Genomic DNA, 26609 nt, shown 5'->3' on the forward strand with positions numbered 1-26609 from the left:
AGCCCTATTGAGAAGTGCCATTAAAAGTGAAGCTGTCCAGTAGGCTGGATCAGTGCTGCCCCATAAAAGGTGTAGAAGCCTCTTTGAGAAGTGGCAGTACTGTCCCAACAGTGAGAAGTGTAGTATTTTCACATTAACCATGCTTAAACACTTTGGATTATTGAATAGTGCTGCTAGATTCTGAGTAATTCCATCCCTTTAAATATATTAGCTCTTGTATAACCACGACAGTGTTGAGTTATTCTGATGATGATGAAGATGATATCAGACTTGCTCAATAGTTCTGGTTCTGTATCATTAAATGTACTTCAGATCTTCAGGAGGATAGCTCATGGGCAACGTGCTCGCCTTGGAAGCAAGACGACACGGAGCAACACAGGTTTGATCCCTCAGTCCGCACAACACAGGCTCGATGCCTCGGTCCACGCTTAGAAACCTCTGGGTATTACGCGCATTATAATTAACCAATACAAATTCGCCAACTTTTAACCAAATGAACCAATAATTAACCAATTTTTTTCGCCAGCACCGGATACACACAGTAGGTTGGGCCAGCCTCCAGACTTCGGATTGGCTGCCTACCTGCACTTCTGTGCCTCCCCCACTGACAGGCAGAAGCCGGAGGGCGGAAGAAGTGCCCGACACAGAAGGGCCCAGCAAAAGGGCCCCGTCTGCGCCGCTGCCCTGGTCCTGGCCCCAGTTATGCTACAAGTCTTCACCTCTATTTGTATTTTTTTTGTATTTGTTTATTTATAATGCGCACCATCTGGCCCAAGGGCATCTGGGCACAACTTGTGCAAGGTATACATTTTATCTACCATCATATGTACAGACAGGTTATATACAGAAATCGTGATCAGCTTATATACATGCATAGAATGCAGAAAGAGATATACACGTGAATTACAGAAGACGAACACCAGTGAGGAGTAGGAAAACATGAACTGTACAGTGAACGGAGCTACTGGGTAACTGTATAGTGAGAAGGTTCAGTTCTGATCGAAGAGCCAAGATTTAGTTTTCAGCTTGAATGTATTGAAATAGTCTTCGGCTCTAATGGAGACCGGGAGGGTGATCCATAGTTTGGAACACCCTGCTGTCGCGCCGTAAGACTACCGGATCACCATTGCAAACCCTCAGCTAGATATCATTTGCAAGTAAGACCTTTCATACACCTCTGACTGTCTATCCTTGAAACACCTTTGCATTTTCAGGCTAGCATTCCAATTGACAGCCGACTCATCGCAAACATTCCAACTCTTCCAGCCTCATCCCGAAACTCAAAACAATCTATTTATTCGTGCCAGAACAGCGCTACGTACCAAAATTCCTGTTAGCCCACTATTGACTCCCCTCTTAGACTCTCCGCACACCTGCCTATGCCGGACTACGTCTCTGACTCTTTGTTAGAGACGGCCTTGTGCCCTCCCAGTGCCTTGTGCCCTCCCAGTGCCGCTCACTGTTTCATACTCACCCGCTATTCCCGCTGCTGACCGCAGCGAAACCATGTGAAAAGACTGCCTCTGCATCCAACCAGATTACTGAACAGATTACGTGTACCCATATACTTGTACACTCAGACAGCCAAGTGGCATTCAGCCTGCATATGCATCTTCACTACTGACCTTATTTTGCTTTAGCAAATCTGCATTTAGGCTGCCCTTACATCTGTTTCAGCAAATTTGCATTTAAGTCACCTGTACATGTACCTATTTTTGCCTATGTTAGCAAATTCATATTTAGGTTGCCTGCCCATGTCCAACAGCTATCCGCCAGTACTTACCTATTTTTGCCTATTTCAGCAAATTCGTATCTAGGTTGCCCGTACATGCCCAATAGCTACCAGCCAGTCAGTGCCCACCCACTCTCGCCTGCTTTAGAAAATCTGTATTTAGGTTGCCTGTACATCTGTTTTAGCAAATTTACAATTAAGTTGCCTGTATATGTCCACTAGCTACTTGCCTGTTCTAGCATATCTGCATCTAAGTTGCCTGTACATGCCCAACAGCTATCCGCCAGTGTTTACCCATTTTTACCTGTAATATCAAAGTTGTATTTAGGTTGCCGGCACTCTAAGCCACTTAAACTAACACACTATGTATCTTCCACTCTTCTACACGGTCCTACTTAGAACCATCCTCATTCTGACCACCCTTCACAGCATGAATATGTCCCAGCCACAGAACCAGCTACCTCTAGGAAGTGTACCCTCGGAGTCAGCCAACATGTCCTCTAAACCTTGTAGCCTCCAACAGCGAAACCTTAAACTTTGCGCTTGACTCCCAAGATTTTACGACCCTCTAACGAATGCCCAATCCACTACTAACCACCCCAGGCGCACTATGCATACCTCCAACACCCCACCACACACAGATAACAATGGCCAACACCCACTACAACTCAACAGTCGAATCATTAGAGATTCCACTTCCCCCAAAGTGCCAACAAAAAGTCCAGTTGCCCTCTGCCCCACCTAGCACACCTGGAATAAAAGGCGCCTTAATAAACGCCCGCCCTATGGTAGCCCATGCCACTGAAATAGCGGCCATAATCCATAATGAAAACATAGATCTCTTGAGCATTACTGAATCCTGGCTCCACCCAGCAGCAGGACAAGCTATCATGCTAGCCATCCCAAATAATTACACCGTCATACGATTGGATCGCACCACGTCCAGAGATGGCGGCCTTGCTATAATTGTTAAAAACAACCTAATGCTAAGACTCTCCTCACCTCACAACACCAAGTCCTGTGAATCCCTCACAGCCAAACTCACCATAGCTAACAACCAAACTATGACCATTTACTTGATATACCGACCAGCAGGCCCCCTAGGTTCCTTTGAGGAAGACCTCATGAACCTACTATCTGACAATTTAAAAAAATTCGACTCAATGCCTCATCCTAGGTGACTTCATCCTTGGACTTAATGACCCACGTGACCCCAATGCCCTACAAATTAACAATTCCCTTGAGGAACTAGGATTTACCCAAAGGATTACAGAAACCACACATATCAAAGGAAGGGCCCTTGATTGGATTGGCGAACACAACTACCCAACCACTATCACCTCTATAATGCCTCGGCTATGGTCCGACCACCATCTGGTATCCTTCACCATAGAAGCCACCCCACCTATGAACAATAATATCCTAGCTCCTACCGCACCTACTAGAAATAAAAAAAACATTACCCCTGAAAATCTTATCCCCCTCATTCTCCCACCTTAAATTCTATTTCAGATCAGTCCGACCCAGCCTCCATGGTAGTAAAGTACAACGAAGTGATGCTCGCCTCCCTGGACGCGATTGCATCACTGAAGATTAGAAAGAACAAACCCCGCAAACACCTCAATACCTGGTTCACACCCCTTCTGAAAGATATCAGACAAAAGAAATGCCTAAGCGAAAAAATCTGGAGATCAAACCCTTCAGACATCAATAAAAATAACTTGAAGAAACTAGCTTCCCTTTACAAAAAAGATATCATCCTTGCTAAACAAACTTCCTACAACAAGAACTGGTGCACAGGCATACAAAATTCCCTTGCCAACAAGATAACAATGCTCCAGGCAAAGATTAACAACAAAAAAGCTGCCATAACTATTCCAAATACTGCTAACACCTGCACCACTTTCAAAACCACTACAAACACATTACCTATTCCACAATCTACTCCATCTCCACTCACACCAGACACCCCTCCCTTCTACTTTCGCAAAGTTTCCACCAAAGAAGTCGAGAAAGTCATCCTCACTCTCAAACCCTCCAACTGGCAAGGCGACCCATCTCCAGCCCAAATGATAAAAGACGCTGCCCGTGAAATCTCACCCTTCATTACTAAACTTATAAACACCTCTTTTACATCAGGCATCATACCTAGTAACCTAAAACACTCCTGGGTCCTCCCTCACCTCAAAAAGAAAACCTTGGACCCCTCCGTCCCAACTAATTACCGTCCCATAACTACTGTGCCATTCCTATTTAAAATCCTAGACAAAGTATCTTACTTAAAAATCCAGCACCATTTGGAACTAAACCACCTCCTAGGAGTTCGCCAGTCCAGCTTCAGACCTCAGCATTGTACTGAGACTGCACTCCTAGACCTTAAGGCACGAATAGACTCCCTAAGAGATAAAGGTACGACATCACTCCTACTACTCCTCGACCTCTCTGCCGCATTCGATCTGGTAGACCACGCAATACTATGCAATCACTTGGTCACAGCAGCCTGTTTCTCTCATGAAGCAGTCGCATGGATCCAGTCCTTCATAGATAATAGGACAATGCGAGGTTTCTCTCCTCTAGGTGCCACAGACCCTGCACTTATATCATGCGGCGTACCCCAAGGTGTCATGTATCGACGATATAGACCCTTCTGGTCTGCCTGGTCCCTCAGTCAATAGACTTTATTGCAGTCACATTCAAAATGGCCGACGCTATGTTCAGAAGCGGTCTAGTTGTCCGTGCAGACCTCATGCTTCCTTGAAAACAGTCACGCCCCCGCGCTTCTGCACGTCTCAACGCTCTGCTTGCCTGCCCTTCGCAGGGCAAGTTGTGTACTCACGTTAGCCTTTTCCCTTCATAAGCCCTGGTTTCCAATAACTTTCATTCCTGGTTACCCCTTTCCCCAGTGCTCTCTCAGAACCCCTTTTCCCTGTATTCTTATCCTGATTCCATCCTGGTTTCTTCCTGGACTCTTCCTGGAACAACTGAACGTACCCGAGCCTCAGCGTCTCCGCGCCCGGGATCCGCGAACCTCAGCGTCTCTCCGAAGTCCAGCAGACTGGATTCAGAAGACTCCAGAGCCTACCTTTACAAGGCACGCTCATCCAGGAAAAAGAAACCCACACACTCAAAGAAGAAAACCACAAGAAGCAAACAGGTGAGTCACGAATCCGAGGACCCAGATTCTGACACAAGGCTCATGCGTATCTCCTACCCTATACAATATTTTCACAAAGCCCCTTTTCGATGATCTAGATGGTCTAGGTACCACCTGCACTAACTATGCAGATGATACACAGATCCTCATCCCGTTGACGGGAGATTATGACAAGGATTTGGCCTTTGTGAACAGAGTCTACCTCATCATCCAGGCATGGATGGCCTCCCATGGTCTATGCCTGAATGATGACAAAACTGAACTCCTCATTCGAGTGGATTGTGTCCTCAAACGTATTCCTAATCTTAGATGTATTCTATCCAGCTTTGCTGCTCTTCGGAAATTTTTTCGGAAGAGGGCACCGTGCGTCGATGTCGTCGAGTCGATGGTCCGACGAAGGCCTCCGTCGAGTGTGACGTCATTGTGTGTATAAGTAGCACGCACGGCGCTCGTTGGCCTCAGTTCCGATTTTCTGCAGTTACGCTGCTTCGGACATTCGGCACGCCTCGAGTTCTGTGAAGAATATATATACAAACAAGAAGAAATATGTCCCCATCATCGACACCGACCACAACCCCGAGATCGGGTTTCAAGAAATGCAAGTCGTGCGGCTCAAAAATGTCAATCACGGACCGGCACCGCGAGTGTTTGTGGTGCCTCGGAGAAGGCCACGACATGGAGGCCTGTTCAAAGTGTCAGGCGATGACGGGGAAGGCCTTGCGAGAAAGGAGAGGAAAGCTACAGGTAGGTCAGAAGGATCGAAAAGCCTCTAGTGTCGAGTCTAGACCCCATGAGGAGAAATCTCCTAGACGTGAAAGCCATTTATCTAGATCCCGAAACAATTCTCATCGCTCGCCGTCTTCGTCAAAGAAATCGGAGAAACGACGGCACAGGTCTCCCTCGACCTCGTCAGATGAGTCTCTGAAAAAAATTAAATGCCCCACGAAACATTCGTCTTCCGAAGAGTGGGAAGCATTCAGGGTCAAAATGATGGAGGTGTTTGAGCAGGCGAAGCCTCGGTCCACACCTTCTTCAGAAGCCGGCCGGGAGCGTCATCACTCCGACACTCGCACGCCCTCGAGCCCGGGTGATCGTAAAAGGAAGGATAGGGAACCTTCCAGGACGCCGAGCGATAAACGCTTGAGTCGAGCCGACCGCTCGAGGTCACTGACGGCGTCCGAGACCTGTCACACCTCAAAGGGAAAATCGTCAAAGACTGCCTCGACGCCCTCGAAGCAGACCCTGTCGACGACCACTATGTCGTCAACGCCGTTGACGCCTTTATCGACGTCGATACCGAAACCCTCGGCGCCAAAGGTTCCAACCAAGCCAGGGCAGGCAGAAAAGGAGAAGGAGAAAGTTACAAAACATGTAATTTCTTCAGAGCCTAGTACTACACCTCTTCCTCCTCCTCTCCCAGAGAAGGTTTTCAAGCCTCTCCGTAAGAAGGAGTTTTTCAAATACTTGACCTCAATTTTTAAGGAACAGGAGAGATCCGATGAGGAAAATGTACCTTTTGGATTGGAACATTGCACCCCAAATGTCCCAGAATGCTTAATCTCAGAGGAAAGCAGATGAGGGATTTGGTGGAGTCTTTACATAATGCAAGTGGCATTGACACTTCTCCTGAGAATGACTTTGGTAGACCAGATCCAGGAGAGCATGCCAGTCCATCTTACCATCAGTTAATGACCAAGGTGGTAGATTACTTGGGATGGGCTAGACCACCAGCCCAATTCGTTCAAGACGATTTAACGGACATATTGGACCATGGTTCCACTGAAGACCCAGTACTACCTTTTCATGTAGCCTTACAAAACAGGGTGGCCAAGAATTGGGAAACTCCGGATTCTATTCCTCTGGTAAATAAGTCCCTCACGTCAAAATACCGCCCAGCCAGTAGCGACCCCGGTTATCTGTAAAAACATCCAACTCCTGAGAGTCTGGTCATACAGGCAGCCACAGCTTCCAACAAACTTGCGTACCCGTCTATCCATCCAGACAGGGACGATAAGCGTGTGGATGGTTGGGCACGGAAGGTATTTTCAGCCGGGAGCATGTCATTAAAATCTGCCAACTCCACATGTGCCTTGGCAACATTTTTATACACTCTGTGGGAGTGCATCGCAATGGCAGCAGAGCATATACCAGAAGGGGAAGAAAGGGAAGGTTTCCTAGCCATCATTAGAGATGGAAAGGAGGCCATGCAGGAATCCCTTCAATCTGGATTGGACACTGTGGATAGTGTAAGCAGATCCATGGGCACTAGCACGGTAATGCGCAGGTTTGCGTGGTTACGGAAGTCGGGTTTTGCACCGGACGTACAGAACCGCCTTCTGAACATGCCTTTTGACGGGTCTCACCTTTTTGGCAACAAGGCTGACGAGAGCCTTGAGAGGTTGCAGACCTCAAAAGCAGTGGCCAAATCTTTAGGAGCTGCTATTAGGCAACCTCAGCCTTTTCGTGCGCAAAGGCAATCATGGAGGGGACGATCCTATCGTTATTACACCTCATATGGAAAGACGAGAGAAATGGCCAGTCAAAGGGGCCAAAGAAAGGCCACTCGTGGTGGACGAGGAAAACGTGCTAAACCAGCTTCAGTTGCAGCTTCTTTGCCATCAGCGGCTGCAACATCCGTCACAAAACACCTGTAGGAGACAGGCTGTCGCAGCATCTGCAGGACTGGCGAGCCATTACTTCAGATGTTTGGGCTCTAGAAATAATAGCCCAAGGCTACTACCTTCCTTTTCTAAAGAAACCTCAAAGCAATCCACCAGGGACAAACCCGTTGAAAGTTTCAAACCTGCTCCTACAGCAGGAAGTTCTAACCCTGCTGAAGAAAGGTGCTATAGAACCAGTACCTGCAGCGGAGAGGAACAAGGGATGGTACTCCCCGTATTTTTTGATCCCCAAAAAGGTACTGAGACCCATCTTGGACTTAAGAAACCTGAACAAGTTCCTCAGGAAAGTCAAATTCAAGATGGTTACCCTTTCTCAGATCCTTCAGGCCCTTCAACTCCAGGACTGGTTGGTGTCATTGGACCTCCAGGATGCTTATTTACATGTGCCGATTCATCTCAAACACAGAAAATACCTGAGGTTCGTAGTTGGCGACTCACACTATCAGTTTTGAGTCCTGCCATTCGGGTTGACCTCCGCCCGAGGGTCTTCACCAAGTTAATGGTAGTGGTGGCAGCGCACCTCAGGAGAGGGGGGATTCATGTCTACCCCTACCTGGACGATTGGTTGATCAGAGTGCGCTCTGCTGAGCAAGCACTGGATCATCTGAAAGTCACCTGCCACTTCCTCCACAAACTGTGCTTCTCCCTCAATTTCAAGAAGTCTCAAATGACACCTTCCCAACAGCTTCAGTACATAGGAGCTGTACTAGACACATCCTTGGGAAAGAGCTCACCTCCCAAGACGAGGGCTCAAGACATTCTTCAGATGGTTTATTCCAAATTCCAAAATGCCCAAAATCTCCAGGCTTACAACTTTTTAAGGTTGCTTGTCCTCATGGCATCCTGCATCTTTCTGGTGCCAGAGGCACGCTTGAGGATGAGATCCCTTCAATGGGCCCTAAAGACTCAGTGGTCCCAGTTCTCGGGTCAAATGACAGATCTTCTTCAGATTCCGAACAAGGTCAGACAAGACCATCTATGGTGGACCTGTACAGAGAACATCCTAAAAGAAGAACCTTTTTGACAACCATGGCCGGAGATCACAGAAGTGACAGACGCCTCACTCCTGGGGTGAGGAGCTCATGCCAATGATTTGACAATCAACGGTCGTTGGTCTCCATCGGAGTCCAAACTACATATCAACCTTTTAGATCTGAGGGCAATCAGACTAGCGCTGAAGGCCTTCCTGCCATCTGTCAGGGGAAAGAATGTCCTGATAATGACGGACAAAACAGTGGCCATGCACCTCCTAAACAAAAGAGGTGGTGTGGGGTCACTACCCTGTGCAGAGAGGCAATGCAGCTCTGGTATTGGGCGATTCAGTTGGGAATCTGTTTAACAGCAATTCATCTAGCCGGGGAAGAGAATATGATGGCAGATGCTCTGAACAGGCAGAGCACGGTGTCCCACGAATGGGAACTGGCTCAGGAAGTCATTCAAGAGATCTTCGCCCTTTGGGGAACCCCTCAGGTAGACCTATTCGCAACCAGTACCAACCGAAAATGCGAAAGGTATTGTTCAAGGGAATTTCCCCCAAGAGGAGCCCTGGGGGACGCGTTCGTGGTGGATTGGAATTTCCCACTATTGTACGCGTTCCCTCAGATTCCCGTCATTCCTCAGGTCATCAGGAGGCTGAGACGCTTCAGGAACCGCATGATCCTAATAGCCCCAGATTGGCCCAGGAGAACGTGGTATCCGGACCTTCTAGACATGTCCATCTGTTCTCCAGTACGTCTTCCTCAGAGAGAGAACCTTCTCTCTCAAATGGAAGGTCAAGTTCTCCACCCAGAGGTCAGAACACTCAACCTTCATGCTTGGTATCTGAAAGGCTGAGATACAGGGATTGGAACCTTCCAGATGATGTTATGGAGGTGTTGCTTTCGGCAAGAAGGCCAGCAACAAAGTCTCTATACCGTTGCCATTGGAAAAAGTTTTGCAACTGGTGCAGGGAAAAGAATGTCGATCCTTTTCTATGTTCTATTCCGGAAGTACTATCTTTCCTTCTGACCCTAGCACATAGAGGTCTGAATATCGGAACAATAAAAGGTTACCTTGCAGTGCTTTCCATTTTCAAGCGCTCATCGGAAGAATGCTCCTACTTCAAAATTCCTTTGATAACACAATTCTTAAAAGGTCTTAGTAATGTGTTTCCTCCTCACCCATTTCAAGTACCGATTTGGGATCTAAATTTAGTCCTAAAATTCTTAATGTGTGCCCCTTTTGAGCCTTTGCACACGTGTCCATTAAGATTACTAACATGGAAAACAGCCTTTTTAGTTGCTCTAACATCAGCAAGAAGAGTGAGCGAATTGCAGGCACTGTCTTCTGGGCCACCCTATACTGTGTTCCATAAGGACAGGGTTGTATAGAGGGTTAAATCATCATTTTTACCAAAAGTGATATCTGATTTTCATTTAAGTCCGAACATTGTTTTACCCTCATTCTATCCTCCACCGCTTCCTTCTGAGGAAGAAAGATTACACAGACTGGATCCAAAAAGAGCTTTAAGCTTTTACATCTCTAGACTTTCTAGGCTTTAAGTGGACAACCAGTTGTTTATAGGTTACACAGGAAGGAAACTGGGTCAGTCGGTAACACAACAGACAATTTCACGCTGGATCGTGCTTTGCATTTCAGAATGCTACAGACTAGCACAAAAGACCCACCAGAAGGGTTAAGGGCTCATTCCACCAGAGGCATCACCTCTTCCACGGCCCTTCAAAGAGGTGTCCCAATAAGGTCCATTTGCGAAGCAGCAACTTGGTCTTCACTTCACACCTTCTCAAAATTCTATAGCCTGGATGCTTCCCAGTCTAGGGAGCTGACTTTTGGAAAAGCAGTGCTTTATTCTGCCATCTAAAGGCATTGATAAAAATACATTTAAAAAAAGTAAAATAAAAATAAAAAATCTGACACCCTCCTCCAGAGAAAGTAACAAAATACTGCTTTGGGAGTCTATCTAAAATGAGGAATACGTTGGAGGACACATTCCACTCGAAGAACAAGTTACTTACCAACTGGTAACGTTCTTTCGATTGGATGTTCCTCCAACGTATTCCTCATCGCCCTCCCAACCTACCCCTCTGTAGATTTTTCTGGGTTATTGCCATCTCAAATCTCGCAAGGCTGATACCTGTCTGCTGGCACAATCTACACAGTACAAGATCACAGGCAAAAAAAGGGGGAAAAACAGAACTGAGGCCAACGGGTGCCGCGCGTGCTACTTATACACCCGATGACATCACCCTCGACGGAGGCCTTTGAGGGACCATCGACTCGACGACATCGACGCACGGCACCCTCTGCCGAAAAAATTTCTGAAGAGCAGCAAAGCGAGATGGAATACATCTAAGATGAGGAATATGTTGGAGGAACATCCAATCGAAAGAACGGTACCAGTTGGTAAGTAACTTGTTCTTCTAGGAACATCCTCCAACATCAAAAAACTAGGCCCCAATCATGACTCCTTCACAATTGACAACAACATCATTACTGTGGACAAAGTCGTCAAAACCCTCGGCTTCTACATAGATTCTACGCTTTCCTTTTGCAAACAAGTAAATGCCATGGCCTCAGCCACATGCTACACCTGCAAGCTAATTGGAGCAGCCAAGCCCTTCCTTTCACCCAACAATTGTGTCACTCTAGCAAGGGCACTAATCTTGTCTAAACTAGACTACTGCAACACCCTCTACATAGGCAGTAACAAATACATCACCACCAAAATTCAGACCCTTCAGAATAATGCCCTGAGATCCGCCCTAAATTTCCCTAAAAAAGCCCACATCAGATCTCAGGAGATCTACCAACTGGCTCTCCACAAAAGACAAATTCCTCCTCAAAACTGCATCCCTCACACACAAATGCCTTAACCATGCAGCCCCGAAATACCTCATAGACAGATTCACCAGACAAACAGCCTCTCGCCCTCTAAGAAATGCCAACTCTAACCTCCTGCTAGTACCCAGATTTAAACTCACTAAATCTGGTGGGAGCAGCTTCACTGTTAAAGCAGCACAATATTGGAACTCCCTTCCCACTGCTTTAAGGGAAGATCTACCCTACCTCCAATTCAGATCCAATCTTATTCAATGGCTAAAGGAACATGATGTCTAACCCCACCCTACTCTACTAACCTCTTGGATCTCTTGTATATTGTGTATATCTTGTTCTGCCTTATTTATGTGTCACATGCATACTTGTAAACTTACTGTATATACATCCGGCTTCTTTGACAGCACATGCATACAGCATTGTAACCATAGCTGCATCACCTTTCCATATATAATCTGTAACCTGTAACCAAGCTTAACAATCCTCATTATGCCTTCGTGCCCGAATACCCCTGGGTCTGGTGCGCAATATAAATATTAAACACAACATAACATAACATAACATAAAAATAAATACATTAGCTGAGAAGTGCTAAGCCTTGTAAGAGTGTAGCCACTCAACTGAGAAGTGCTATTGTTGTCCCATCAGAAGTATAGCAGCCCCACTAAGATGAACTAGCATTGCCTCAACAAAAGCATAGTATTACCGCTGAGAAGATTCAACAATTATAGAAGCCCTATTGGGAAACAGCAGTACTACCCCATCAAGAGTATAGCGAGCTAACTGAGGAGTACCAGCATTGCCCCATTTCAAATATGGCTAGCTCTACTAGAAATTGCTGGCTCATATAGATTACACATCCCTGCTGAGAAGTGCTGTTACTGTCTCTATCGAAGCCCAATAGCTCTGCACCATTGAGTTACAGCAGCCCTACAAGTACTGTCCCATTGAAGCTATTACAATGAACAAGGTCAACAGAATGGCAAGATTCATACTGAGTTCTATGTGATAATTCTGCATATTGAAGAACAAATACAAAAAAGACAGATTTATTTCGGCCGATTTGTGTGGTCTTCAAAATGCTGAATTATCACATTCTACTGCCTCCTCACCTTGCCACCTCCCCCCCAATATGGTGATCCCACCAAACCCCCCCACTCTGTTTCCTTCCTTAGAATTCAGGGGAGTTCCCACCCTCAATGCCTCCGTTCCCTGCCCATAGCGTTCACCCTCACCACGTGCACACTCAGAGACATGCAAACAGTCTAATTTGCCCTCTCCCTGCCCCCTCCCTCCGCAGATGCAATGCAAGAGGGGTGCACAGATGTAGAGGTACACCCAATGCAAAAGAGGGACAGAGGCTCTTGCTTTGCATCTGTGCCTCCATTTCTAAAAATCGTTTTGGGTTGGGTATATCGCTACATCTGTGCACCCCTCTTCCAAAGAGGTGCACAGATGTACAAACACACCCAACCCAAACGATTTTTAGAAATTGAGGGACAGACTTGCTTTGCATCTGTGCCACTTTCGCCAGCTTTCCCCTGCCATACATGTTCCCGGCTTAGCGCGTCTTTTGTGGCACGCAGGTTTCCCCTGTTTGATTCCATGGATACGTGTTGTTAGCGCGCGTGTGGGCGTTGCGAGTATTTGGCAGCGGTACTTCACCCGTAACGTCCACATTTTCACATGTTGTTCCCCATTCCGTGTGTTCTGCCCCCTTTTTAGGTGTGTGCGCTGGGCTGTGTGCGCCTTCACTGGCCGTCTCGCGCACAGCCTTCGGGATGTTGCAATAACGTGTGCGCCACACGCAGATTCAGCACAGATCACAGGTAACCCACACACACCACCTTCCATTAATCGACAAACGGGTGCTTGCACGTCTTTCGCACACATGCGTTGCGATTTTCACGCTTGCGCCCCCGTTTTCAGCACACATTAATTCCATGAATTACCCTGAATGTGAATTTTGAAGACATCAACTTTGATAATGGAAAATCTCAAACATGGGATTGGCTAGCTGCGGCACTGGCAAACCAAAATCAAAATTAATGCCAGATTAAACAGAATAAAGAAATACTGTACTTAGGTACATGGAATACTCATGGGTTTATGTATCTATTCAACATAAATGGAGACCGGGCAAAGTGTCTGGACCTGGTGTGCCTTAAAGAAACCTGGCTGGACAATTGCCCAGTTTCGGACAGCTTTTAAATAGCAATACATCCAGCGATTAAAAAAAAGAAAGGACGCCAATGTGCAGGTTTATTAATCCTAGTACGTAAAGAATCTATTCTTTCAATATGTGAATGCATAAAGATTTCTGCATACATTCAAGTTGCCACCATAAATTGTACCACTGTTAAGAAGAAAGACGATCAATGGTTTTACATCATAAATCTGTCCTGTCACCATCAAGAGGCGGGTACACCGGTGTTCATTGATCAAGTGACCAAAATAATTGATGACATTATGATTGCTGATACAAACGTGCATATTGTTGTCTGTGGAGACCTAAATCTTAATTGCATAGATGTAAATGCTAATTCTTTTTTTTTTTCAAATTTGATTTGATTAAGTTTGGACATAACATGTAAAAGCAACATACCAGGACCTTTAATCAGAACATTGTTCTTCATCTAAGTTATAGAACCATGTCGCAATACCAATGCCCCCCTCTGCCTCTCCCCACTCCCTAATACAGTGGGCCTCATTACGAGGTGGGCACAAAGGGATTACCGGCAACGGTAAGGACACCGGTGCTGGTAATCCTTTTGCGCCCTCTTCCGAGGTCCCTTAACGGGTCCCTCCCTTAATGCCTGGTTTTATCTGGCGTTATGGACGGGGCCCGTTAAGGGATTCCGGGGTCAATAACGGTACCACTATTTGCAGTACCGTTATTGCCCACTTCCCCCTACCCATTGAGCCCTATGGGGGCTCAAATAGGAATGGGGAATGGTTTTTGAAATGGGGACTTACCGGTCCCGCCAAGGTCGGACTGGGGTGGTAAGTCCCCATACCACCAAGTTGGTGGCGGTCCCGTTATTGGTGCTAGTCATGGCGCTAATAGCGCATGACTAGAACCAACCTTGTAATGAGGGCCAGTGTTTGTTACAATGAGTCCCTCTATTAATCTTTATTCACGAAATACTTCATGCGGTCATATCTGTGTCCATACAGTACATTAATGTGCAACGGCCAAGATGCTTTCGAGGGGACTCTCCCACATTTGGTAGCCAGGGTCAAGGCCCTGTCTTGTGGCGGACATACATCTACGTTTATCTGTGTCACGATGTTTCACCACCCAGGTCAACATCGCTTTGTGGTCTAGTGGTTGGTTACATACTTGTCAATAAAGTCTTGCCATTTTCCATCACGCAAATGCTAGTGGCCACATTTACCCATTCCGTTTGGACGGGATCACATCTGCTTTCCATTTTATAACTATACATGCTCAACTATACATACTCAGCCAGGAGTAAGGGGGCAATTAGTCCTGTTGCCCTCATGTATACATCCTCATTCCTCTCCAGCCCAAATAGTATCAGAAGGGGCGTTTGGTCACGTTGAATCCCTTCTATGTCTTTGATCCAACCTAGCACTTCGTCCCAGAACACTCTCACTTTGGGGCATCCCCACCACATATGCCATAGCCTGCATTTTGACCACACTGCTGCCAACATTGCGGACCCACCGTTTGGTACATTTTGGACAACCTATGGGGGTCATATTGCCACCTATGGAGAAGTTTGATGGCATGTAGCTTATACTGTGAAGGGATTGATACCTTTGAGGTTCCCCCACATATCTCAGACCATAGCTCGGGGGTACTTTCTATGTTCATATCCATCTCACATCTTTCTCTGAGGTTGATTGTGGAACCCTTTCCTGCCTGTATCACGGTTCTATAAATGGCTGCGATTAAACCCTTAGTGTTGGTGAAAGTATCTAGAAGCTTTTCAAAGGTGGTGGGGTCTCTTTGTATCTTCTCTTTCCATGGCTCCATCATTAGTGTGCCCTTGAGATGGAGAAAGTGGAAAACCGAACATTTTCCCATGCCTAGCGCACTTTCGAGGTCAGAGATTTTGATAAATGACCCCTCCCTTCCAGAGTTGACCAACCCTCTCTAAGCCCGCTTCAAGCAATGATTGGAACCATGCATGATCCTGGATTTCCTCCCTGATTCCTGGTGCCCTAATGTGGCTCAATGGGGATGGCCATGTCGTGACACCTTGCATGTCCAGACTCTCCCTCCAAATTTCCCAAATAGTGCTCATAATGGGATGCTGCTGTATTGTACGTGTCAGTTTGTCCTTCGGGATCCAGAGCCACTCCGAAAGGGTGGCGGGGGTGAAGTAAAGGTTTTCGAGGCCTAGCCATTGTAAGTGTGTCTGATTCTTCAGGTGTGGTATTGATATTCTTAGTTGTGTCCCCATATAATATCTTCCAAGGTCTGGCAAACCACCCCCCACCCCCTTTTCTTTGGGTAGTGTTAAAACATTATATATGCGATTCTCGCTTTTTTCCCTTGCCAAAGGAAATGTAAAATTGCCCTTTTCACCTCAGCAAAGAACAATTTCGGCATCTTGATTGGAAGCATCTGGAAAGGATATAGGAATCGTGGGAGACACACCATCTTCATTGCATTCACCCTCCCCATCATGAAACCGTGAGTTTCTGCCATTTAATTAGATTGGTCTGAAAGTTCTCGAGCAGGTGGGGGAAGCTGGCTTTGTAATGGGTATCTAAGTGTCTGACCAAGTTAATCCCCAAGTATCTCAAAGTGGTTTCCCCAATGGTTGGTCCCAAGATTGCATATCTCTCCTTGTCGCTCTGTGTGGGTTTATGAAGAGGGAACAGTATGGGCTTGCTCTTAATTTTGAACCCGGAGAGAAGGCCATAGCGTTCTGTCAATTGTATTACTCTGGGGATAGATGTTAGCAGGTTTGTGATATGTAACAATAGGTCATCAGCATATAGTGCTATCTTAAATTTGTTTCCATTGACTGAGATCCCTTTGACCAACCGATCAGCTCTGATTTCCTGTGCTAGTGGTTCAAGCGACATGGCGAATAATATGGCCGACAGGAGACAGCCCTGCCTTGTCCCTCTGCTCAGGGAGAACCATCTCGACTAAACGGAATCAACCGACACTGAGGCCTTGGGAGATGTATAGATTGCTTTTATCCCTCTCCTATATCTCTCACCGAGTCGCAATTTGGTCAAGACCGCTTCTAAGAATCCCCACTCGGCCCTGTCAAATGCCTTCCCTGCATCAATAGATAGGAGAACTGGGCCTCCTGCCCCTTTCCTAGATTCATGTATCAGGTGCAGGGTCTTCTGCATAGTGTCCGATCCTGGCCTTCCCAAGATAAATCCCACTTGGTCCTGCTGTATAAGCCGGGGCATATATATCTTTAGTCGTGCTGCCAGTATTCCCGCATGGATCTTTGCGTCTATATTGAGCAACGAAATCGGACGATACGATCCACAATATTTGGGATCTCTCCCCTCCTTCGGTATACCGAGATCAGAGCCTCAGAAAAAGAGTATGGTGCTACATCCGTCTCTAGAATATCATTAAACAACTTCACTAAGAAGGGGAGAAGGGGAGATAGGAATGTCTTGTAAAAGCGGGCCGTCTAGCCGTCATTTCCGGGGGCTTTTCCCAGTGGCAGCCTCTTTACCGCAGCTTCAACCTCCTCTGCCGTGATTGGGGAGTCCATTTCATCTGCCTCAACACTTGCTACTCCATGCATCTCAATGCCTGCTAGGTAGTTGTCTATATCTGGTTTATCTTGACACATTTCGGATTCATACAGGTTCTGATAAAAACGCGCAAATGCCTCTGGGATATTGTTTCATTGCTCTTCCTGGGAGTCTTTCACACCATCGTGTATGGATGCCAACCACCTTTCCTCTCTATATCGACGCAGGCCAGCCGCTAATAAGGCGTCAGCTTTATCCCCTTTCTCGTAATATTTTTGTTTCAGGAGCTGAAGCCTCCTGACGACTTGAGCCTCCTCAAGGAGGCAAAGCTCGTCTCTTTTCTGCATGGATAGATCGATCTTCTCCACCCATCCTTTTGTGGCTGTTCTGGTCGTCCAGTCTAAGTTTGTTATCTCAGCTCTCAGTTTCGTTTCTATCATAGTCTTCTCTCTTTTCTTGCTAGCACCTTCTCTAATTAATACCCCTCGCCAGGTCGCTTTCCTTGTGTCCCAAACAGTTTTAATGGGTACCTCGCCTGTATCGTTCATCTTAATGTATTCTTCTAGTTCAGTTGTCATTCTGCCCGGAAGACGGGGACTTTCCATAACGACTCATTACAGCGCCATTCTGTCCCTCTGCATGGTAGTACAAACAGATCTAATTCCATAGAGACCATATCATGATCTGACCGTCACCGCCATTAATTCTTCCGAGATGTAAATGTAGTCAATTCTCGTCTATGTGCCGTGAGGTGCAGAATAGAAGGTATAGCCCATAAGGTCTGGGTATAGGGCCCATCATATCTCACGTAGTCTATATGTTTGCATCATCTCTGCTACCGCCTTTCTGCCGCCATCCGCTGATTCTGAGGGGTCAGGAGCTGCCGATTGTCTATCTCTTTTGGTGTCACCCGATAGATTGGAATCACCTCCAATTATCACATGGCCTTCAGCCTCGAGCATTATGTTTGATACTGCGCGTTGTATGAACCCAGCCTGTCTCATATTTGGAGCATACAATGTCGCCAATATAACCTTTAGACCTCTCATGGTCCCCACCAACATTAGGTCCCTCTCCTCCACATCCATCCAGGTCTTGGAGACCTTAACTTCGATCCCTTTTTTTCTAACCAATATCCCAACTCCCGCCTTCTTCAGAGACCCAATATTCCATCCCCAATCTGTGCTGTATCACCTTTCGTTCCTCACCGCGGGCATACTCCTGCAGGAGAAGCACGTCTCCTCCGTAATTCCTTCTGCACCATAGAACTTTTCATGGGGGAGTTAAGCCCCTTGACATTAAGCATGCAGATTCTTGTGAGAGCACCCTCAGATATATTTGAAGCCACTGCCATCACCTATCTGAGAATTGTCACATGCATATTTGGGACTTTAGCAGATCTGTTTTTCCCTTATGACTATAAAGATCATCTCTAGCATATTCGCACAACACTGTGTACCTGCCCGTCCCCGCCCCAATCTCCCAACGGCGTCCGAGCCAGTCCAGTCAGTTTTCCCGGCTGGATTCGGACCACCAGTGAGGACCCTGGTCCCATCCCTAAGACATTATTTAACCATTGAGCCCCCTTTGTCGCTCCCCCTTACCCTCTTCACCTCTTTGGATCTCTTCATCAACGCCTTTCTACAGCTTGACAGAGTTATTCTGATCCATCTCTGAGAACCTTTTGTTCACCAGCAGCTAGTCAAGTGTTCACCGCCTCGGATGTCCAATTGTCTGGCCACCATCACTAAATGTTTGACGCCTTGTGTGTCCCCACTCGAGGCTCACTCCTCGGCATCCGGCGACACGTTCATTTGTCTGTACTTCCTGGAGCCCAGGATCCTCCTCTGCCTCGGTCTTTTGATGCGTCGTTGTGCATTTTCTTCACCCCTTTCTCCTTGGTTCAATTCCTCCTCGTGTTCTCCTAGTAGATCGGCTGTACAGCTTTGAATGTCTTTCTCGGTTTTCAGTTGGAGTGTATTGCCTTCCCACTCGAAGGTAAGAGAAAAAGGATATCTCCATCTATATTGCACTCCCTTGTCTTTCAACCACTTAGTGAGCGGGATGCATTTCCTTCTCATGGCCAGTGTGTCCGGTGAGACTTGCCCTCCTTTTGGTGTCTTACACAGAGTTGAGGAGGGTAGGGGCCCAACCTTCTTGATTGATTGTAATGGGTTCAATCTGATAACTGGCCTCTGTAGTCTAGGCACAATTTTTCAGGAGAGGTGGATGAAGTGACACATCAACACGGATGTTCTTTAGCCTAGACTGTGTACAGGTATGAATAGGATCGAGAGAATATGTCACTCCGTAGGTGGATTACCACAAGGATGGAAGCCCCCAGTCACCCTTCATGGGACCTTACCATTGACACAGAGGTGCAGCTCTCAAGTGACCGCTTTCAGTTGTTCGCCTCTTGTGGCAGAAGTGGTGTCGGGGTCCGCTCATTAATGTAAAATGACAGCTTCCCTCTCTCGTGTGATAGCTCATCCTTTGAAGACCCTCCCAAGGTGGGGCGGTCTCCGCCGCACCCTTGAGGTGATGAGGCATTACTCCTCGGCCTTCAGGATCTCACCTATGGCAACAACCACAGCTATAAAAGAGTGTGGGGGTGATGGTGACCTGCAAGGCAGGTTTTTTCGGTGGAGGTATGGGTTGGTTCACAAGGTTATAGCTTGCCAAGGACAGTGTATCCCAGAGGTGAGGTCACTCACTTGCTCTGCTTAAATGCCTGGTGTTGAGGAGGGCACACACCCTGGTACGCAGGGGCCCCAACCCTCTGGTGTCTGCTTCGAGGTACAAGCCACTTTCGCCGATAGTAGTGCGTGGGATCTGTTTACTGCCCTCAGGATACTGCTTCTCGTCTTCGTACGGTGGGTTATCACATGCAGCCCTCAGTGGGGTGGAATGGGTATTGCCGTACTCTCGAGGGACTGAGGTGCTGCACTTCATTCAGGGAGGACATACCTCTGACCTCCACCACTGTTGAAGAGTGTTGGGACCGGTATTTGGGCTGCAGGGGAAGTCCTATCCGGTGCGCTCTGCTTCCAACTGTCAGTCACTGGGAAGTTCTAAGTTCTACGGATCTTTGTGTTACCTTTGCACTAAGTACCGCGTATTAAGTTCAAACTATGTTTCAGGGCCCGATTAATTCTCACTGTGGATGATGCCAGGATGCTTCCAGGCACTGGAGGTGGATCCGCATTTCCTCGCTCCACATAGGCTCACCATACAGCTGTGCTACTCCCCCCCGCATACGTAACTCAATATGGGTGGGGAGTTCTTAATCCAACCAGTGCGGATTTACTCCTGTTGCGTGCTTCAGGGCTCGGAATGAGTGGCACAGCTTCTCTGTGTTCAGGCGTAGGGCCAGCTGAGCGACAACAAAACCCGTTTGTGATATATTGAGCCAGGGGCTGGGAGGAGGCGACCGATTGGGAGTGAACTGTGGTCAGCGGGAGGGAACAATGATGTAACAGCAGGGCCGGCGTACCTTATTGTTCATGTTCCTTCTGGATCGAATTTGGAATTTTGGTGAATTTTGGAAAGTCATAAACAATGAATGCAGCACACAAAAAGCTATGCAATGTAATATGGTGACTGAGTCGCAATGGGAGCCATACTAGCCGAAATTATTTTCAAAGAAGGGCCAAATCCATCATTGCCTGAGCTACAACGATGGAACCTTGCATTTGACCAAGATGATATTTTGGTAAACATCAAAAAATTATCATCATCGCAGGCCCCTAGCCCGAATGGGCTAACAAATTAAATATTAAAGTCCGATTCAGAGGTCTGAACAGGAATCTGCAAAGTATTGTTTGATAAGATAACAATTGAATGTGCGACTCCGCCTTCGTGGAAGAAAGCTACAGTTGTGCCCATCTTCAAGAAAGGTAACAGAACAAATCCAACTGATTATTGACAGATTTCCTTGCTTGGCGTCATTGGTAAGATCTATGCAACACAACTTCAACATAAACTGCTAAAATGGCTCACTGCAAGCGGACACATCGATTGTCGGCAGACCGGGTTTGTCAAGGGGGTTGGCTGTAGTTTAAATCTTCTGCTAATCAACTTCATGAAATTGGATGCATCAGGAAAGGAGGCAAAGTATTCTTAGCCTTTGTGGTCTTGTCTCACGTGCTTGACAGCGTAGTCAGAGAAATACTCTGGACTAAATTGAAAGCGTGGGATTGTCCAGATAGTTTACTTATAGCAATAAAGGATCTGCATACAAATACAGATTTCAATATACGATTAGACTCCAACGGGACGCTATCTGCCCCAATACAAACTTTTTGTGGAGTCAAAAAGGCTGCCCCCTTGCTTCAATAATCTTCAATGCATTCATCTCAGATTTTGGAGAGGCTTTTAAAAACATCAATGGCTTTAATCCAAAAATATGAGTCTACTCTGAGCTGGATATTATATGCTGATGATCTCGTGTTGATGGATCAAATGCCCATTGGATTACAGTGCAAACTCTTTGCTTTAGGACCATATGTGGCAAAAAATTGATTAGTCATCAAGTCGCGCAAATCAGTAATATTAACACTGCAGGATCTGAGTAAAAATCGTAAAAAGAAAAAGAAAGTTTAAATGGGTATTGGAAGACGAAACCTTGAAAAATGTTACATACACTAAATGTTTGGCAATGTTGCTCAACTCAAGCATAAATGATAATATCTGGGTCGTAAAAAGCAAGGCAAAATGTCATCAACTTGGGGTGCAAGCTGCAGTGATTAATACAAAATATAGAAAATTCTCCTTAAGACCAATCATCGACTTTTATATCCAGAAGGCCGTACCGGCAATAATTTTTGGGCCGAAAACACCTTAGGTTGTCCTGCTGCATTATGGGACACCCTTGAGAACATCTTTTGGGCAAGAGTTTTTTGTATAACCAGAGGAATACCAGCTGTAGTGGTTCAATCCAAATTTGTCCTATTATCAATTAATGCTAAGATTGTTTGGAACACATTGGCAATTTTTGGGAAAATTATTATGATAAATGGTCTCCCACAGTTCAAGATTTTACATGATCATGTACAAAATGTTTCTAATTCTGTCATGTCAGCATGGATAACGCAATGTCAGAAGATTCTGGAGGACTTAAATACAAGGATACGTTGATTAATAATCCAAATGTTGTCAAGAGAAAATTGTGGGCACAGGATTGGGCCAGTACAGGAACACAGAGACTTATATATTCCTTTATGAAGAATGTGCCAGCAGAAGGAAAGGCATACAATACTTTGTATAAATATCTGGAATATGTTTCTAATAAACAAAAAAGAAATCTATTGTTGAAATTCAGGTTGAACCAGTTTACGACCAAAGAAGTAATCCTGCGATGGCCAAAGTTTGAACATTTGAGTCCTAAGTGTAGATTCTATGATAATTATGAAGAGAACATCAAACATTTATTTCTGTTCTGCAAGGCATTTACAGTCAAGAGAACAAATATCCCGGGTCCCGTCTTTGATTGTGGACCCTCACTAAGCGCAGGGGAGTGGTGGCAGGAATGCTTTAATGAATTCAATAAGAAATTGTTTAACTTTCCTTCTAGAGACCATTGATAAGGAACTTTCCAAAAATAATGTAGATGAAATGTGTGTCATTGGACAAGTATCTCGATGAGGGAAATGAGAATAATTTAACTTTTCTGATGTTATTGCTGTTTTTCTCCTTTCTATCTAATTATTTCTTTTTTTAAAAAACAAACAACAAACATACTTTCCCTGCATTCTAGCCAATTGCACCATATTCCCTGACTTCCGCCTTAGGGGTACCCCTAACGCTGCAAGTTAGGGGCTTGCTCCAGGCATCTGTGTTCACCTTGCATGACCAAGGGTCAACTCTCAGTGGTGCTGACTCAGCATTTCATACTTCCCGGTTTCATTCAATTGAGCACCTTTACATTGTGAAATAACATCTGTTATTACAGCACTTGGAATCTGGCATGAACTGCTATATGAAATGTGAAAGCAATATTATTTTTTATATTCCACCTTTCTAAGATTGGGCTGACAGTCTGAAAGCCCCCCCTTCTTAATTCATGCACTCACTGGTAATTATTTCTCATTTACAGGTGCATAGCAGCCAGCGATAACTGCAACAGCTCTTGCAGCAAAGTACAGCACTAGGAGTCGACGGCCGGAGAGTGATGAAACATCACTCTGATGTTCGATGCATTGGAGCATTCATTCTGTACAGCATCTTTGCTCTGAGCCTGCATCTGTGATCCCATCAGAGGATCTTTACTGAAAGACACAGAACCAATACAAGAGCGTTGAGTTCAAAAAGGCATCACCCAAAGCTCACACTTGTACAAATATCACACCATCCTGCTGGGTAAACTATGCAATATACTGAGTGTGAGAAAACCTTGATTCATGGCTCCCACCTGTCCAGGAATCTGATGCTGCAGACTGGGGAGAAACCACACCAGTGCACGGAGTGTGAGAAAAGCTCCAGTCATAGCTCTGATCTGTCCAAACATCTGATGCTGCAGACTGTGGGGAAACCACACCAGTGTACAGAGTGCAAGAAAAGCTTCAGTCATAGCTCTGATCTGTCCAAACATCTGATGCTGCACACTGTGGAAAAACCACACCAGTGCACGGAGTGCGGGAAAAGCTTCAGTCATAGCTCTGATCTGTCCAAACATCTGCTGTTGCATACAGGAGAGAAACCGTACCAGTGCACGGAGTGTGGGAAAATCTTCACTCGGACCTCTCATCTGTTATCACATCAGAGGATCCATACTGGGGTGAAGCCATACCAGTGCACAGAGTGCAAAAAAAAGCTTCACTCAGAGTTCTACACTGTCCAGGCATCTGATGCTGCATACCTGGGAGAAACCATACCAGTGCACAGAGTGCAATGAAAGCTTCACTCGGACCTTTCAACTGTTATCACATAAGAGGATCCATACTGGAGTGAAGCCATATCAGTGCATGGAGTGCAAGAAAAGCTTCAGTCATAGCTCCAATCTGTCCATGCATCAGTGGATTCATACTGGAGAGAAACCCTACCAGTGCACGGAGTGCAAGAAAAGCTTCAGGCATAGCTCTGATCTGTCCAAACATCTGATGCTGCAGACTGTGGGGAAACCACACCAGTGTACAGGGTGCAGGAAAAGCTTCAGTCATAGCTCTGATCTGTCCAAACATCTGATGCTGCACACTGTGGAGAAACCACACCAGTGCACGGAGTGCGGGAAAAGCTTCAGTCATAGCTCTGATCTGTCCAAACATCTGCTGTTGCATACAGGAGAGAAACCGTACCAGTGCACGGAGTGTGGGAAAATCTTCACTCGGACCTCTCATCTGTTATCACATCAGAGGATCCATACTGGGGTGAAGCCATACCAGTGCACAGAGTGCAAAAAAAGCTTCACTCAGAGCTCTACACTGTCCAGGCATCTGATGCTGCATACCTGGGAGAAACCATACCAGTGCACAGAGTGCAATGAAAGCTTCACTCGGACCTTTCAACTGTTATCACATAAGAGGATCCATACTGGAGTGAAGCCATATCAGTGCATGGAGTGCAAGAAAAGCTTCAGTCATAGCTCCAATCTGTCCATACATCAGAGGATTCATACTGGAGGGAAACCCTACCAGTGCACGGAGTGCAAGAAAAGCTTCAGGCATAGCTCTGATCTGTCCACACATCTGATGCTGCACACTGGGGAGAAACCACACCAGTGCACGGAGTGTGGGAAAAGCTTTACTAAAAATTCTAACCTGTTAGCACATCAGAGGATCCATACTGGAGAAAAACCATACCAGTGCACAGAGTGCAAGAAAAGCTTCACTCACAAGTCCAATCTGTCCATGCATCAGAGGATCGATACTGGGGTAAAACCATACCAGTGCACGGAGTGCAAGAAAAGCTTCACTCACAAGTCCAATCTGTCCATGCATCAGAGGATCCATACTGGGATGAAACCCTACCAGTGCACGAGTGCGAGAAAAGCTTCAGTCAGATCTCTCATCTGTTATCACACCAGTGGATCCATACTGGAGTGAAGCCATACCAGTGCACAGAGTGCAAGAAAAGCTTCACTCAGAGTTCCTATCTGTCCACGCATCAGAGGATTCATACTGGAGTGAAGCCATACAAGTGCACAGAGTGCGAGAAAAGCTTCAGTCAGATCTCTCATCTGTTATCACATCAGAGGATTCATACTGGAGCGAAACTAAACCAGTGAATGGTGTGAAAGGAAATCTTCACTCTGAGCTCTGGCCTTCACAGGTTCTATATTGGCAAGAGAGGTTTGTTCTGACTTGAGTGTCGTGTAGACCGTTGATACCTCCGTCCTCAAGTGACGCACAGGGGAACTAAAAGAAACCCGCTGTGCGACCTTTGGGGCCACAGGTGGGAGATGTTACTTCCCGGATCCACGAAACCTCTGGAACACCGATGCTGCTGTTAAAAAGAACGAGGTTAAGTACCAGGCAATTACACTATATCACATTAACCAAAGGATCTAAATAGCCTTACCTATCTGGTGTTAGGAAAACCCAGGAAACCTAGGAGGGAGGTTTCGAGACTCAGATGAGGCGGTCCCTAGAACAAGAGGACCGCAGAATAGCGTGGATGCAGGATAAGCCACCTGTAGGACTGTAGGCGTGACTTGAATCCCAAAAGGGAAATGGCGTAGAAGTTCAGCAAGGTACCAAGGGATGATCCAAAGGCATGTCAGGGTCGTGTCCAAAATCCAACAACAGGTAATCAGTTCCAAGCAAAGGTACAAAAGGATAATCCAAAGGAGTCCAAAATAGAGTTCCGAGATCAAGGTAAAAAGCAAAGCAAAACGTAACGCCAAACAGGGTCTGAAGACAGCTGAGAAGCAATGAGTGTTCCGTGTCTCAAGCCTTATATACTGAGCGTTTTCGGGGTCATGTGACGTCCACCAAGGTCACGTGAGGAACGCCACTCTGGATCACGTGAGTCAGTGAACGAGCGGCGTGGAGATGTAACGCCGCCTCTTCTGCTGTAAGTTCTCCATGGCAATTGCCAGTGCAGGAAGGGTTGCAATCGAGCCCGTAAATCATACCTGGTACGGAGCTTTCGGTCCTTTGGGAAAACCGAATCACATGAGCCTCGAACCCTGGAGGGAGGTGTTTGGGAAATGTGAGCAGTGTTCTGGTGTGCAGTGGATCAGTGTGCAGCGGATCGCCTAACAACCGTACCCGTGCACGAAGTGTGAGGAATGCTTCAGTACTAGTTCTCCTCTCTTCAGGCATCAGATGCAGCATACTGGGGGAGAAACTGTAACAGCACACAAAATGCATGCAGAGCTTCACTCCGGCCTCTGTTCTGCAAAAACATCATATGCTCTACATTGGCAGGAAACTGAACCAGTGCACAAGAAAAACTTTGCTCAGAAGTCTGATTTGTACACCATTAGGTGATCCATTCAAGTGAGAAATTCTGAGCTGTGGCTTCTACAAACATTAGCAAACAAGCCTCTGAGGTGGGATATAGG

The 26609-nt window shown here is 46.3% G+C and overlaps 1 protein-coding gene and 1 pseudogene across 1 annotated transcript in view; both read left to right on the forward strand.

The window, feature by feature from the left end:
• LOC138498512 (zinc finger protein 615-like) overlaps positions 1–26609 on the forward strand; it is a 1154252-nt gene that overhangs the window by 671155 nt on the left and 456488 nt on the right. The gene's annotated exons all lie outside the window — the stretch shown is intronic.
• LOC138498408 (zinc finger protein 160-like) lies at positions 23472–25344 on the forward strand (annotated as a pseudogene).

The sequence above is a fragment of the Ambystoma mexicanum genome, chromosome 5q (genome assembly GCF_040938575.1).
Source record: "Ambystoma mexicanum isolate Mex_15411 chromosome 5q, UKY_AmexF1_1, whole genome shotgun sequence".
NCBI classification, from domain to species: domain Eukaryota; kingdom Metazoa; phylum Chordata; class Amphibia; order Caudata; family Ambystomatidae; genus Ambystoma; species Ambystoma mexicanum.